The 15,065-nt window shown below is 39.6% G+C and overlaps 1 protein-coding gene and 1 long non-coding RNA gene across 3 annotated transcripts in view; both read right to left on the bottom strand.

Annotated features, from left to right (window-relative positions):
• ADGRB3 (adhesion G protein-coupled receptor B3) overlaps positions 1 to 15,065 on the bottom strand; it is a 692,295-nt gene that overhangs the window by 304,725 nt on the left and 372,505 nt on the right. The window lies entirely within an intron of this gene.
• On the bottom strand, positions 182 to 14,797 carry LOC118705733. Its single transcript, XR_004983787.2, has 3 exons — positions 14,508 to 14,797; positions 12,954 to 12,956; positions 182 to 192 (listed from the first exon to the last, which is right to left on the bottom strand). It is a non-coding gene; the product is annotated as an uncharacterized LOC118705733 (long non-coding RNA).

The raw sequence follows: 15,065 nt of genomic DNA on the forward strand, positions 1-15,065 counted from the left end.
ATGCATACAAGTTCTTTGGTTGAAACCCACCTCCCCTCACATCTTCCCTTTTATATTTATTGATTTTTAGAGAGAATGGAAGAGAGAGGGAGAGAGAAAGAGAAACATCAATGTGAGAGCAGAACATCAATTGGCTGGCTGCCTGCTTTACAAACCTTACTGGGAACCAAGCCTGCAGACTGTGCATGTGCCCTAACAGGAAATAGAACCAGGAACTTCCTGGTGCAGTGGATGATGTCCAACCAACTAGCCATACTGGCCAGGCCTGTACTTTCTATTTTGAAAAGAACTATTCTTATGAAGTATTATTTCCTGTCTGCTGGTCCACATTCATTGGGTATTATATTGTCCTTTGAACTTAATAATTCTTCCTCTACGTGATATCTTTAGATATCGGCAGATACAATTATTCCCCTGAAGAGTCTTCTCTTCTCTATTACACATACTCTGTTGGTTTCAAGTTCACTTCACTCATTTCCTGGAGCACACACTATAAATGTATTTAGAGGAATCATTCACTTGAGTCCTACTTGTACAGAACAAAGCAGGACTATTGCCTCTCCAATTTAGGTGCCATATTCTGAATAATGCAAGATAAAACAGTGTCAGATATTTTGGTAGCCTCTTTCTGGGCTTGACAAATATCACCCCCATTTAAAAATCTCTTAGGAGCTTTCTGAATCCTGATTTGGGCATTCCACACACTCACAATTGCTTCCAAACTTTGTTTCATTACAGGATTAAGAAATAAACATGATATATGTCCTCAGCCAACCAAGTCATTGATAAAATGATGAATAGGCCAAGGCAAGTAAAAGTTACAGTCCTGAAGCAGGCTGCTGGGTCCTTCTCACAGGTGGACATGCTCCTCAGTGTTAGGCAGCTGTGAGCCTGCCCCATTCCTCAGTTTTGTCCACATGCAGATGGTCACTGGGGTACATATGGCAAAGCAACATCTTTAAAAGTCTAGGCAGGCTTTTTGTGAAATGTAAGGGCTGCTTTCGGGGTTCATTCTAGAATTCCACTGGAAATAAAAAGTAAGCTCACTATTTTAAAATTTGTAAAATCTACCCCCATTTTATTCATTATTCATTGGGATTGGGGCATTTGACTAACTCCAATGTTTTAGCACCATTACCATTTTCCAAAATCCTTCAAAAAAAAATTAGATATTCTACTTTTTACCAAGTGCTCGTACCCCTTAACTATACTCTCAGAGCATAAAAACATAACCTGATAAAGGTTATAGTCTTATGAATGTTGATAAGTAACATGCATATGGGATGTTGATAACACAATACAAATGATATGCTCATATAAATGTCACCAGCCATGTTGTGTAAGGGACAGAGCATCAGGGCCTGTGTTAGAGTAAGTTTCATGGAAGCCACAAGTCCCTATCTGGATCTTCCAGGAGGCACAGATATGCATGTTCTAGGGAAAGGGGAGGAAGGGTATTTCCTATGGGTCTCTTCCTCGGTTCTATGAGACCCTATCTAGCTTTTCCTGAAGTATTGTAGTACAGCTCGTGGCTCCCTAAGAAATCCTTAACATAACTACAATGTTGTATCAAAGGTATGCTATGTTTATCTAGAGATTTGTTCAAAAGAGCTCAGAGCACAGCACAGAAAGTAAATTTCACTTGGGGTACCACAATGAGGGATATGGTAGTAAACACTTCATGGATGTAGAAACGAAGTGTGGATGGAGGACCTGAGATAACAGGTTCTCTAAATCCAGTTCATTTCTTCTTTTTTAAAATTTCTTTATTGATTAAGGTGTTACATATGTGTCTTTACCCACCCATTATCCTTCCATACCCCCCACTCATGCCCCCCTGGTGTCTGTGTCCATTGGTTAGGCTTATATGCATGCATTCAAATCCTTTGGTTGATCTCTCTCCCTTAAACCCACTCTCCCCTACCTTCCCTCTGAGGTGTAATGGTCTGATAGATGCTTCTCTGTCTCTGGATCTGGTTATGTTCATCAGTTTATGTTGCTCATTATATTCCATAAATGAGTGAGATCATGTGGTATTTATCTTTCTCTGACTGGCTTATTTCGCTTAGTATAATGCTTTCCAGATCCATCCACACTGCACTTCTTTCAGGAATGCCTGAGTTAGAGCAACTTAAATCTTTACATGAAACAATACCGGGTCTGAAGATAGGGTTAACATCTCAAAATTAGAGTTCATAACAGGTTACAACAAAAGAAAATGATTTAGAAAAAAAATTATATGAACTTAATTGTTTGGATATCCCTTTACTATTTACTCATGTAAGGAAACTGATTTCCACTTTCAGATGAAAGTATAAAGATGGGAAATACTTTTACTCTTAGCTCACGCCTTTTTAAAAATATATATATATATTTTATTGATTTTACACAGAGAGGAATTGAGAGGGACAGAGAATTAGAAACATAGATGAGAGAGAATCATCAATCAGCTGCCTCTTGCCCACACCCCACTGGGGATGTGCCCACAACCAAGGTACATGCCCTTGACCGGAATCAAACCCGGGACCTTTCAGTCCGCAGCCGATGCTCTATCCACTGAGCCAAACCAGTCCCGGCAGCTCACGCCTTTTTTAACCCTAAGTTTTATCCTGTACCTTCCTCACTCCTCACCTCTTAGATGCTTCTCTCTCTTGCTGTCTGTGAAAATTTGAAAACCATCCACGTGAGAAAATTATAGGCTCCATGATGCACCACTCAATCTTGTGTTTCTCTATAATTCTGGGACCTACACAAATGGCAGACACCACTCTGTGCTTTGTGAATATTCATTCTAGTACAGTCACTAATTGTAGGCCTATGAGCTAAGTCAATTATTTAAACACTAGAGGCGCAGTGGATGAAATTCGTGCATGGGTGTGTGTATCCTTCAGCCAGCCTGTACCCTCTCCAATCTGGGACTACTAGAGGGATGCCCAACTTCCCCTTTAGGCCCGATCCCAATAGAATTGAGTCTAAATGGGCAGTTGGACATTCCTCTCACAATCCAGGACTGCTTGCTCCCAACTGCTCACCTGCCTACCTTCCTGATTGCCCCTAACCACTTTTGCCTGCCAGCCTAATCACCCCCTTACCACTCCTCTGCCAGCCTGATTAATATCTAACTGCTCCCCTGCCAGCCTGATTGCCCCTAACTGCCCTCTCCTGCAGGCCTGGTCACCCCCAAACTGCTCTCTCCTTCAGTCCTGGGTCCCCCCCAACTGCCCTTCCCACAGGCCCAGTCATCCCCAACCTCCCTCCTCTGCCAGCCTGGTCAACCCTAACTGCCCTCCTTTGCAGGCTTGGTCCCCACCAACTACCCTCTCCTGCTGGCCTGATTGCTCACAACTGCCCTCCCCTGATGGCCTAATCCCTCCAAACTGCCCTCCCCTGCTGGCCATCTTGTGTTCACTGGGGGAAGGATCTTTGACCACATGGGGGCAGCCATCTTGTGTGTTAGAGTGATGATCAGTTTGTATATTACTCTTTTATTAGATAGGATTCCAGATTAGAAATATAAGTAAATAAATCTTAGTATGTGGATAGAGCACTCACTTGAGGAATAGAAGAATATGGGATAGGACATAAAATAAACAATGATGAATTAATTCTAAACATAAAAAAATCTAGCTAAATGGCTCTGGCTGGGAAACCATTTGTAAAATATTTCTCAATCGTACTCTATTACAAGATCTGTATGAGGAATTTACAGAAAATCAATAACAGGAAATGGTGAGTTCAAAGGAGAGCAGTAATCAAATGCAATGACACAAGCAATAGTTAAATAGGCAAGCTATAGAAGTGGATTTAAGTAGTGCAAGAAAAATATCTTTAGGTAAATGAGAAAAGTGGGCTAAAGAAGATTAATTTACAAAACTGTCAATGGACACAAAGTATTAAAACTGCATGTATTGAAAACTCTCAAAAGGATATGCTATTCTTGGAAAACTCATTTTTTGGGGGGAAAAGTGTTTGTTTTTTTCTCTTGACTCTATCCAAAATAGCGGTTTAACTCCTCTTAAACATTTTTACTCACCAGCTTTTAAGCACTTAAAAAGTATACCATGACCCAAGCTTCCCAATTACTATAAATGTTTGACACACTATTTTCAAGTGTCTTTAACAGTTTTTGCTATTTTCTTTTATTTCTCTGTTTTGACATCAATCAAACCAAAATATCCATTTAATAGTAGAATGCATCACTAAGCTTGGCAATATATTTCTATGGGTGGTTCTCTTTTTCTTTGGTCTAAGTAACTTTTCTCTTTTTCTTCTTTATAATGGAGGATTTGGCCTCCTTTCTAGTTCAATCTCAGTGATTCTAGAAGGATATTCATAAGCAAATTCATTTTCTTCCTTCAAAAGTATCTTCTGATTCTTTTTTCTTTTCCCTATGTAATGCCTTAAATAAATCTCACAATGATAAATTATTCTCACAAATCAATGAAATCAGAAAGGAAAGCCAGGAAGATGATCAAAACAAGTTCTTTCATTCATTTATTCATTCATGTAAAAATCACTTAGTAAACACCTATTATATTCCAGGTGCCCTTGGAGCCACTGGTTATACAACAGTGAACAAAACAAAATCCTGTCTTATAGATTGTACATTAATGAAAAGAGCAGAGAAGGAGATATTAGATATTTACATGCCATATATATATGGCATGTAAATATCTAATACTAGTGGCCTGGTGTATGGATTCATGCAGACTGAAAGGGAAATAATTAGAAGAAATATTTTAATATTGCTATTTTCACTTTCTTCCTCAGTGCCTGGGAGCTGGGTGGTAGTCCCACCCCATGTGTGGTGATCGGTGATCGGCAGGGCGATTGGGCCCACACTTGGCATGGCACCACCCGCTCACCTGCTCCACCATCCCGCTGTGATCCCACTTTCATCGGGCCCATTGGAGATGTGAGCACCTCCACTGCTGCCCAATGCCAGCGCCATGTTGTCAACACCTGCCATGTTCTGCACTGCCCTCTGGTGGTCAGTGCACATCACAATGAGCTGTTGAACTCCTGGTCTCTGGGTCACACTTCTGGTCAAACCATCGCCCAAGGAGACAATTTGCATTTTAGGCTTTTATTATATAGGACTAGAGGCCCGTTGCATGAAATTCAGGAAGGGGGTGTCCCTCTGCCCAGCCTGTACCCTCTCCAATCTGGGACCCCTCAAGGGATGTCCGACTGCCCGTTTAGGCCCAATCCCAGCAGTTGGACATCCCTCTCACAATCCAGGACTACTGGCTCCCAACTGCTCACTTGTTTGTCTTCCTGATTGCCCCTAACCACTTCTGCCTGCCAACCTGATCACCCCCTAACCTCTCCCCTGTCAGCCTGATTGATGCTTAACTGCTCCCCTGCCAGCCTGTCTGTGCCTAACTGCCCTCACCTGCAGGCTTGATCACCGAAAACTGCCCCCCCCCCCACTTTGCAGGCCTGGTCCCTCCAAACTGTACTCCCCTGCTGGCCATCTATGGTGGCCATTTTGTGTCTACATGGGAGCAGGATCTTTGACTAGATGGGGGCAGCCATCTTGTGTGTTGGAGTGATGATCAATATGCATACTATTATTTTATTAGATAGGATAGAGGCCTGGTGCATGGGTGGGGGCCAGCTGGTTTGTCCTGAAGGGTGACCCAGATCAGGGTGGGGTTTACCTTGGGGCATGGAGTGGCCTGGGCGAGGGGCCTGTGTGGTTTCAGGTTGGCCATGCCCCCAGCAACCCAAGCGGAGGCCCTGGTATCTGAGATTTATTTATCTTTTATAATTGAAAATTTGTAGCCTTGAGTGGAGCCAAGCCTCCTGCTTGCTTCATAGCTGCAGCCATTTTTGTTAGGATTAATTTACCTTCTATAATTGAAACTTTGTAGCCTTGAGCAGAGGTCTGGGTCAGCCAGGGTAGACAGAAAGCTTGGCTTCCTCCATTACCAGGAAAACAGCCATGTTGGTTGGTTTAATTTCCATACTTGCTCTTGATTGGCTGGTTGGCCTGACTTGTGGTTGTAGAGGAGGTAAGGGCAATTTGCATATTATGCTTTTATTATATAGGATGCTGGATAGTAATCTGTGCTATGATCTAAAGTAAGTCACACTGAGTAGGAGAGGCTTTGAAGTGAATGATTATAATTATATAAGAAAGGTTTCACTAAGAAGATAATATTTGAGCAGAGGTCTGAAGGAAGGTAGTTACAGAGAAGCTAAGGGTAAAATCATAATAAAAATGAATGAAAACTAAGTTTCTCTAATTATCCTTGGCATTTTAAAGTCATGAATATATTTAATTTACATGGAATCTTAATTACAGTCTTGCTATTTTAATGTTTTAAAAGTGTTTTCTCTGGACCTTCTCTAGAATCAGTGGGGATACTTATTAAAAACTAGGGGCCCAATGCACAAATTCATGCACTTTCAAAGAAATTGTGGGCCGCAAGGCTATGTTGGGCACAGGGGCGGGTCTGGGTCCATCCTTTGTACCCTCACCCAGCTCCTCCTGCTGCGGCTCCCTGGTTGATCTCCTGTCTGTAGGCATCCTTGTTCCTGACACAACCACTTTCACGCACTGACAGTGCTGGCCCTGTTCGCACCCACTGTTGTAACAGAGGGATTTGGGCTGGTGCCAGCAGTGGGTGAAAGCGGGCACCATCAGTGGGTGAGTGGCAGCTGCTGCCTTGATCGCCCCTCAGGAGCAGAGGGAGGTGGAGAAGCCCTGGGGTGATTAGGGACAGCAGCAGCTGCTCACACCCACCGATAGCACCAAGCAATCAAGGCTGGTGCCAGGTGCTGGCAGTGGGGGAGAGCAGGCAAGATCACTGGGTAGGACCATGGTATGTGTGAGCAAAGAATTTTCAGTAACCACCAGAGGCTCACATGATGACAGTGACTGATGCCCCACCTTGATCTGACGCCCCCCACTCACTTGCTCCACCATCCTGTCACAGCCAACACCTGCCATGTTCTATGCTCTGCCACCTGTTACTTATGCTCACCATGTTCTGTGCATGCCCTGTGGTGGTCAGTGAGTGTCTTAGCAACTGGCTTTTCAGTTGTTCTACTGTTCAGTCTATTTGCATATTAGACTTTTATTATATAGGATACTAGATGCCCAGTGCACAAATTTGTGCACAGGTAGGGTCCTGCTGGCTCACTCTGATGGGTCTAATCAGGGCTAGGTTGGTTAGAGGGTAAGGACCATGGGAGATTGGCCAGCTGGCCCTGCCCCAGATCAGGATGTGGGGGGCAATTGAGGGTGGGGCCAGATAGTGGGAGGAGCCACAAGAGGTTGGCCAGCCGGTCCCACCTCCAATTGGGTTGGTTGGCCAGCCACAGTGTGCATGATAGCGACCAGTCATTCTGGTTGTTCCAGTTGCTTGGCTTTTATATATATAGATAGATTCCTTGGCTCCATGAATTTTGAGATTAGGGCTAAACTAGGAACATGCAATTTACCCCTGCCACTTTCCCATAATTTTTATCCACATTAAATTTGGAGTACTGCTCAAAACTGAAATAATGTGCTTAATTTCCTTTGTTTTTCTTCAACCTTTCAAATGCTTAGTGCTCATATGCCATAGTAAATTCTGAATCTGGAAACCTCTTAACTTGTAACTTTCACAGTCCTCTTGAAACAAAATACCTCCTTGTCTATAATGTTCAATCAAATAAATTAATAAAGCATCTATAAACATGAAGAAGGGCAGAAACTTCATCATACCTACTTCATCATTTCGAATGCTCTGACTCAGATATTCCAAGATCATTCTTTCTGTCACATCTAGTTAATTGTACATTGACATTTTGAGTGTGGATGGGAGAAAGAATATTCACTATACTCTCTCTCTTCAATTTTCTAAATTTCAGACACAAAGACATTATGTTAAAATGACCTGAATTTTGCTAAGCTCGTTCTCCCTTTTGTTTCTCCACTAAGGTTTAATTGTCATCTATAATAATAAAATCATAATATGCTAATTAGACTGGACAGCCAAATGACCCTCTGGACATCCTTCCTAATGATCTGATGACCTTCTGGATGAAGCTGGGGCTGCGAAGGTTAAGGCCCATGCCCAAATTTCATGCATTGGGCCTCTAGTTATTATATAACTGCACAGATAGATTTTAGGAATTCTTCAAGAACAGTTTCAAAATGACTGACATGATCTTCAAAAGACTAATTTATATTCTGTTTATAATTCTCATATTACTTGAGAAAACACAATTTTAAAAATCTGAGGAATGAGTGCTAAAGGAAGTAAGATTTTACTAGATGTGCATTTTTCCTAGGTCATATATATGGCATCATTGAAAGCTGAGCAATGGGAGGGAACCCTTTTTAGGTTATGGCTCAACCTATAAGCAGATTCATAGTCCCTACAAGTGTGATACACCTCCCAAGGAAATGGTACCCTTGAAAAAGATACAATATGAAACTCAATAAGAGATAGTTTATTGAATGTTCTCTAACCCTCTTTTCAAGGTTATGGGAAGTATTGTTTCATATTTTAGTATTTTAAAATAACTTTAAGAAGAACAAACATGGGTCTTTTTGTTTGTTTTTTTTTGAGAGGATGACTCAGAGGTATATAAAATATAAGAGCCTCACTGAAAATGCAATACTGTGTTCTTACTTTATAGGAATACTAGAGGCCTGATGTATGATATTTGTGCACTTGGGTAGGGGGTGGTCTCTCAGCTTGGCCTGAACCCTCTCACTGTCTGAAAGACCTCAGAGGATGTCCTGCAGATGGCTTAGGCTTAGGCCTGCTCCCTCCAGGGAATGGGCCTAAGCCATCAGTTGGATATCCTTAGCGCTGCCCTTAAAGTGGGAGAGGCTCTCACCACCACAGCTGCACTCGCCAACAGTGAGCCCGGCTCAGGGCTGCTGGGTGAGCAGTGCTCCACCCTGTGAGAGCACACTGACCAATAGGAGGCAGCTACTGAGTTGAGCACCTGCCTTCTGGTGGTCATTTCATAGCAACTGGTCATTCTGCTGTCCAGTCGATTTGCATGTAAGCCTTTTATATAGAACGATGGATGGAGATATAAAATTTTTGAATGGATCAGAATGGGAAGAAATCAAACCAAGGAGATGGAAAAGAAAGAGTTGGCTTCAATATTTATAGCAGAATGATATGAAGGCCATCAAAGTGAGAAGTGCAGAACATTGTTTATCAGGATGAGTCACATTCCTGTTACAAAGCTCTTTTCGAGGAGTTGGCAGCTGTTTAATTAGAACACAAGGAGAGGGCATATATTTACTTCAGCTTCTGCAATATGGTTTACTCAGTAGCTCCTATTAACCAGATGACACTATTTTTGTGGATGGATAACAACTTGCTTCTTTCATTTCTGAGATATATCACTAACCTGAATATATATTATTTTTAGATGGATACTTTCCTTTTGACATATGAGAAACAGTAAAAAAAATAAAAATAAAAATAGAACCACTATCAGTAATTACTCATATGTTTACCCTGCAAAGAAAATCATTGCCTCCACATGTATGTCTTACCCATATGATTACATCATTCCTAACAATGGATGCACAGGAGTCTGGTGCACCTCTCAGCAAAAAGAATGTGGCAAAACTCTATATTTTTTGTGTGTTGAAGTGTAATATAACTTTAAGAAATACCTAAATAAATAGATACTTTATGTATACAACATACACCCTAGGTATTTTCTTTTTACAGCCAAGAGGATAAAATAATGTGTCTTAATAATTCTTCCAGTCGGGACCGGTTTGGCTCAATGGATAGAGTGTCGGCTTGGGGACTGAAGGGTCTTGGGTTCGATTCTGGTCAAGAGCATGTACCTTGGTTGCGGGCATATCCCCAGTAGGGGGTGTGCAAGAGGCAGCTGATCGATGACTCTCTCATCAATGTTTCTATCGATAACTCTCTATCTCTCTCCCTTCCACTCTGTACAAAATCAATAAAATATATATATATATATATTAAAATAATTCTTCCATAGAGTTGTTGTAGAGACAAGGTCTGGCAGAGTGTTTTTCACTGCTCCAGTCCAGTATTTGCTTACAGAGTTCTGCTAAAGTGCTTCAAGAGTACAACATGTCTGTAAATATCAGAGTTGTCCCTGGCCTCCAACACCTGGTTTCACAACGTACTTCCGTGGCTGCACAGGTGATACCATCTTACAGCTTCCTACAATTTCCCCCAATATCTACTTCCACCTTACATGGCCATTCTCACTGTCTGGTCATTCCTTTAATCAGGCTCCTAAAAAACTGGTATAATCATCAGCAGAACAAAATGTAATCTCTACTTGCTAACTGATTTTTATTGAGTAATGTATCCTTAGTATTATAATATGTCTGATTCAAAATGGCACTATTAATGTATACAATTATTACCTTCATAATCTAAAAATGAATTTTGCAATGCAGGGTTATTACTTTTCTATTGCCGCTGTTATGAATTACCATAAACTTAGATGCATAGAACAACACAAATTTATTATCTTGCAGTTTTTGTAGGTCAGAAGCCTGGGTCTCTGCTCAAAAGATTAACGAGGCCGACATCAAAGCATCGGCTAAACTGCACCCCTTTCTGCAGGGTCTTGAGAGTAAATCCATTTTCAAGCTCATTCAGGTCTCAACAGAATTCAGTTCTTTGCAGTTGTGGGACTGCCGCCACATTTCCGCCCTGGTAGAAGCTAAGTGTCTTTAGCTTTTAGAGGCAGCTTTTAGACAATGTCCTTTTGCTGTGCCCCCTTCCTTCATCTTTACTGTAAGCAATGGCAGTTGATTCCTTTCCTTGTTTCTCTCTGACCATATAGCCATAAAGAAAGGTTATCCATGATTAATGGCTCATGTGATTACATTGGATCTACTCAGATAATCTATGATAATTGTCCCATCTCAATGTCCTTTTAAAAATGTTTTATTGAATTTATTGAGGTTACATTGGTTAATTAAATGTTCCAATTGTACCATTCTATAATATATCAACTTGTGGTATTGTGTTTACCACTCCTAGTCTAGTCCATTCCCATAAACATTTATCCCCTTTACCCTTTTCTACCTACCCCTACCCACCTTCTCTCTGTTAATCACCGTTTTATTGCCTATGCCTATGAGGGGTTTGTTTAATTCCTTCACTTATTTTATCCATCCCTCAACCTCCCCCCCACCTAAAATGTCAGACTGTGATCTGTATCTGTGAATCTGTTTCTATTTTGTTTGTTTATTTTGATCATTAGATTACACATAAAAGTGAAATCCAATGGTAGTTGTCTTTCTCTGACTGGCTTATTTCACATAGCAAAATACCCTCTAGGTCCATACATGCTGTCATAAAAGGTAAGCTTTCATTCTTTTTTATGGCTGAATATTAATCCATTGCTTAAATATACAGCTTTTTTTTTTTATCCACTCATCTAATTATGAGCACTTGGCTGCTTCAAAATCTTGGCTATGTGAATACATTTGAAAACTTAAACAAGATTGACAAGCCTTAGCTAGGTTCATCATGAAAAAAGAAGAGAGGTCCCAAATAAATAAAATCAGAAGTGAAAGAGGAGAAATAACAATGGGCACCACAGAAATACAAAGGATTGTAAGAAAATATTACAATCAACTATATGTCAACAAATTAACAATCTGGACAAAATGTAAAAATTCCTAGAAGCATATAATCTTCTAAAACTGAATCAGGAAGATTCTGAAAATCTGAATAGACCAATTACAACTAATGAAATAAAATCACCAAAAACAAACAAACAAACAAACAAAAAACCCAGCAAACAAAAGTCCTGGACCAGATGGCTTAAGAGGCAAATTTTACTAAAGAAATAACTAATACCTATCCTACTCAAACTATCCCAAGAAATTCAAGAAGAGGGAAGGTTCCCAAACTTATTTTATGAGGCCACCATTATCCTCATTCCAAAACTAGATAAAGACATGACACAGAAAGACAATTATAGACTAATATCCCTGATGAACATAGAGAAGAGAGAGAGAGAAATAGAGAGAGAGAGAGAGAGAGAGAGAGAGAGAGAGAGAGAGAGAGAGAGAGAGAGAGAGACATTGATATGCTGCCTCCTGCAATCCCCCTACTAGGGATTGCATCCTAGGCATGTGCCTTGACTGGGAATTGAGCTGTGACCCCTGGTTCAGGGGATGGCACTCAATCACCTGAACCACACTGGCTGGGCATCAATGTCCTTACTTTTAATCACATCTATAAAGTCCTTTTTGATGTGTAACATAACATATTAACAGGTTCTGGGGATTAGGGTGTGAACATCTTTTGGGGCCATTATTCTGTTTACCCTACAGGGATTGACAATATACATGGACCAGAAGACCAATCTGGTCTGCTACCTATTTTTGAAAATAAATTTTATTGCACAATCACACCCATTTGTTTACATGTTGTCTATTGCTGCATTCACTCTACAACAGCATAGATGAATAGACACCTTAATACTTACTATGTGATTCTTAACTGAAACAATTCGCGGAGCCCTTCAACAACAACAGAATAATTATTCTAAATCTTTTTGAAGAATATTAGCTATGTATTATGAATAAAAATAAACAGAATTTAAAATGTTATCGAGAAAGACACTTACTGAAATTTAAGATACACCCCAAATAGCTGTAAGTAGAGAACAATTCTATCTCAATTTCAGCTGTTGGCAGAGCCATCAATCTTCTTGTCTAGTTAGCATTACATGACGCTCCTTTAAAAATTACCTAGAGCTTTACACAAGCAAAATACCAGAAATCTCTTTCTTCCACATGGACAAAAACAAGGGTAGAAAAGTAATTTTTAAAATAAACATATGCATTCATATGAGCATAACCAATGAGTACAGATGGTAGGGGGTGGGGGTGAGGGCATGTGCTGGGGGTGGGAGCAGCTGGGAAGAGGTCAATAGAATCTAAATTTTAAAATAAATAAAAGTAAAGGTGTACAAACATCCTTTATAGAAATTATAGATGCAAAGCCTGGACTTTGCGAAGTGGTTTTTAATTTCTTAGGTTATTATCAGCCTTTGATAGTCATAAAAATACCCGCTGATAAATGTTGGGATCTCTTTTCCTTGCTTCTCATTTTTATCTATGTTAACAAGTATATTCATTACAGTCTTCCATTATGTTTCCCACTATTATTTACAAAGGCCATGGTTGATGATTAATCTTAGTTTATGCACATAAAACAAACTCCTTAATTTGTTATTTTGATCCTATTCATATGCAAGCAAATATGGCAAAAAATACACACTCCCACAAGTCCAAAATTCTCATGAGATCTCTTATGAGTATGAGCAATTTGAAAATTACAATAAACCTGGTGCATTTTTTCAGTCCTGAAAGATAGCAGTATCGCCCTAACAAGGCCATTGGAGTTGATGCTCACAAGAAGAAATAAAAAGAATGATGAAAAGATTAGACTGAAGAAACTGCAGGTCAGATAGTCCAATCTACCTCTTCATTAGAAATGGAACTGTATACATTTTATTTGAAAAAATAATATGTATTAGAGCTTGCACTGTTAATAAAGCACAAGATAACTAAGATAACTTATTCTCCTAACTCATTTTAAAGGGATATTACCCACCTTAAAAAGTCACAGCAGGTTCAGACCTGTCAGACCCAAAGCAGCCTAATGATGGGCATAGTTACATGTGCATGTGTTATATGTATTTATGTACATATTGAGCCACACTTGCCAGTGATAACAAATTTGAAGCATACAAAGAAATAAATCCCAAACTTAAAAGCAATGTTAAAATTATTCCTCAGGTTTCAATGCAGTGAGGAAATCATGTCTATTCTAAGGTTTGAGGAAATAGATAATGTAATGATCAAACACACTCTCAAAGTTAGGATCATATGGCAAAAGTAAGAAAAGACCTAATAGATTAATTATTAATTATGATATTTAAGTTATTGCTGAGAGATTTGATATTTTCATTAAACAATTTAGGAAGCCTGAAGCATTTTAGTAAAAAGTGGTTTACAAAAAAGGTAATTGTCACAGTTTATAAAACAAGGCTTTTTATTTTTTTATTTTAGGAAAAATCAGATATTACAAAATAGGTTGTGTAAAACAATATGATTATAAATTCCATTATGTCATTCACTAAGTATATGAACTTGGAAAAATGACAATCACTTTGTGCTTCTGTTACTTGCATGTAAAAGTCAACTTCATAAAAATTTTGCAAGGAATAAAAAAAACCTTTGTGTGTACAACACAGGAGATAGGCTTACACTAATATTGGAAGTATCTATATACTAGGTGTACTGGTTAATAATGCAGATTTTGTAATAAAAGAAAACATGATAATTTCAAAAAAACACATCAAAAGTACTTTATTCTAAGTAATGTCCATCACTAGCTACACATTCCCCCATCTTTCAGGTAATTTGTGGATACCATCCCAATAGAACTGTTCTTATTTTGAGGCAAACAATTCATAGACCCAGTTTTCCACTTCTTTGTAGGTTTTCAAGTGCTGTTCAGAACAATTGGTAATCTGAAGGAACGAGGTCTGTTGAATACAGCGGGTGGGTTAATACTTCCCAGACAAGATCTTTTAACGTGTCTTTAACTGGTTTTGAAGTGTGTGGTGGTGCGTTATCATAAAGCAAAATTACTCTGCCTTGCCTTCTGAATCATTCTGGTAGTTTTACCATCATGGCTGGTTCAAATTGATTATTTGTTGTCAGTAGTGATCAGTATTAACTGTTTCTCCTGGTTTTAGAAGCTCATAATACACCACACCTTCTGGATCCCACCAAAAGAAGAGCATTGTCTTCTTTCCAGAGCAATTTGGCCTTACAGTCCATGTTGATGGTTGACCTGATCAACCCATGATTTTGTGCATTTGGGATTCTCTAAATATATCCACTTTTCATCGCTGGTCACAATTTGATGCGAAAAAAGAAAGACTTTCTTTAGTGCCATTGAAGCAAATTCTACTGATGACTTTTCGGTTTTCCATTTGTCTTTCATTCAGTTGATATGGCACCCATTTTCCTTCCTTTAAAATCTTTCCCATTGCTTGCAAACAATCAGAAATCG

Source organism: Pipistrellus kuhlii, unplaced genomic scaffold, assembly GCF_014108245.1.
Source record: "Pipistrellus kuhlii isolate mPipKuh1 unplaced genomic scaffold, mPipKuh1.p scaffold_m20_p_5, whole genome shotgun sequence".
Lineage (NCBI taxonomy): Eukaryota > Metazoa > Chordata > Mammalia > Chiroptera > Vespertilionidae > Pipistrellus > Pipistrellus kuhlii.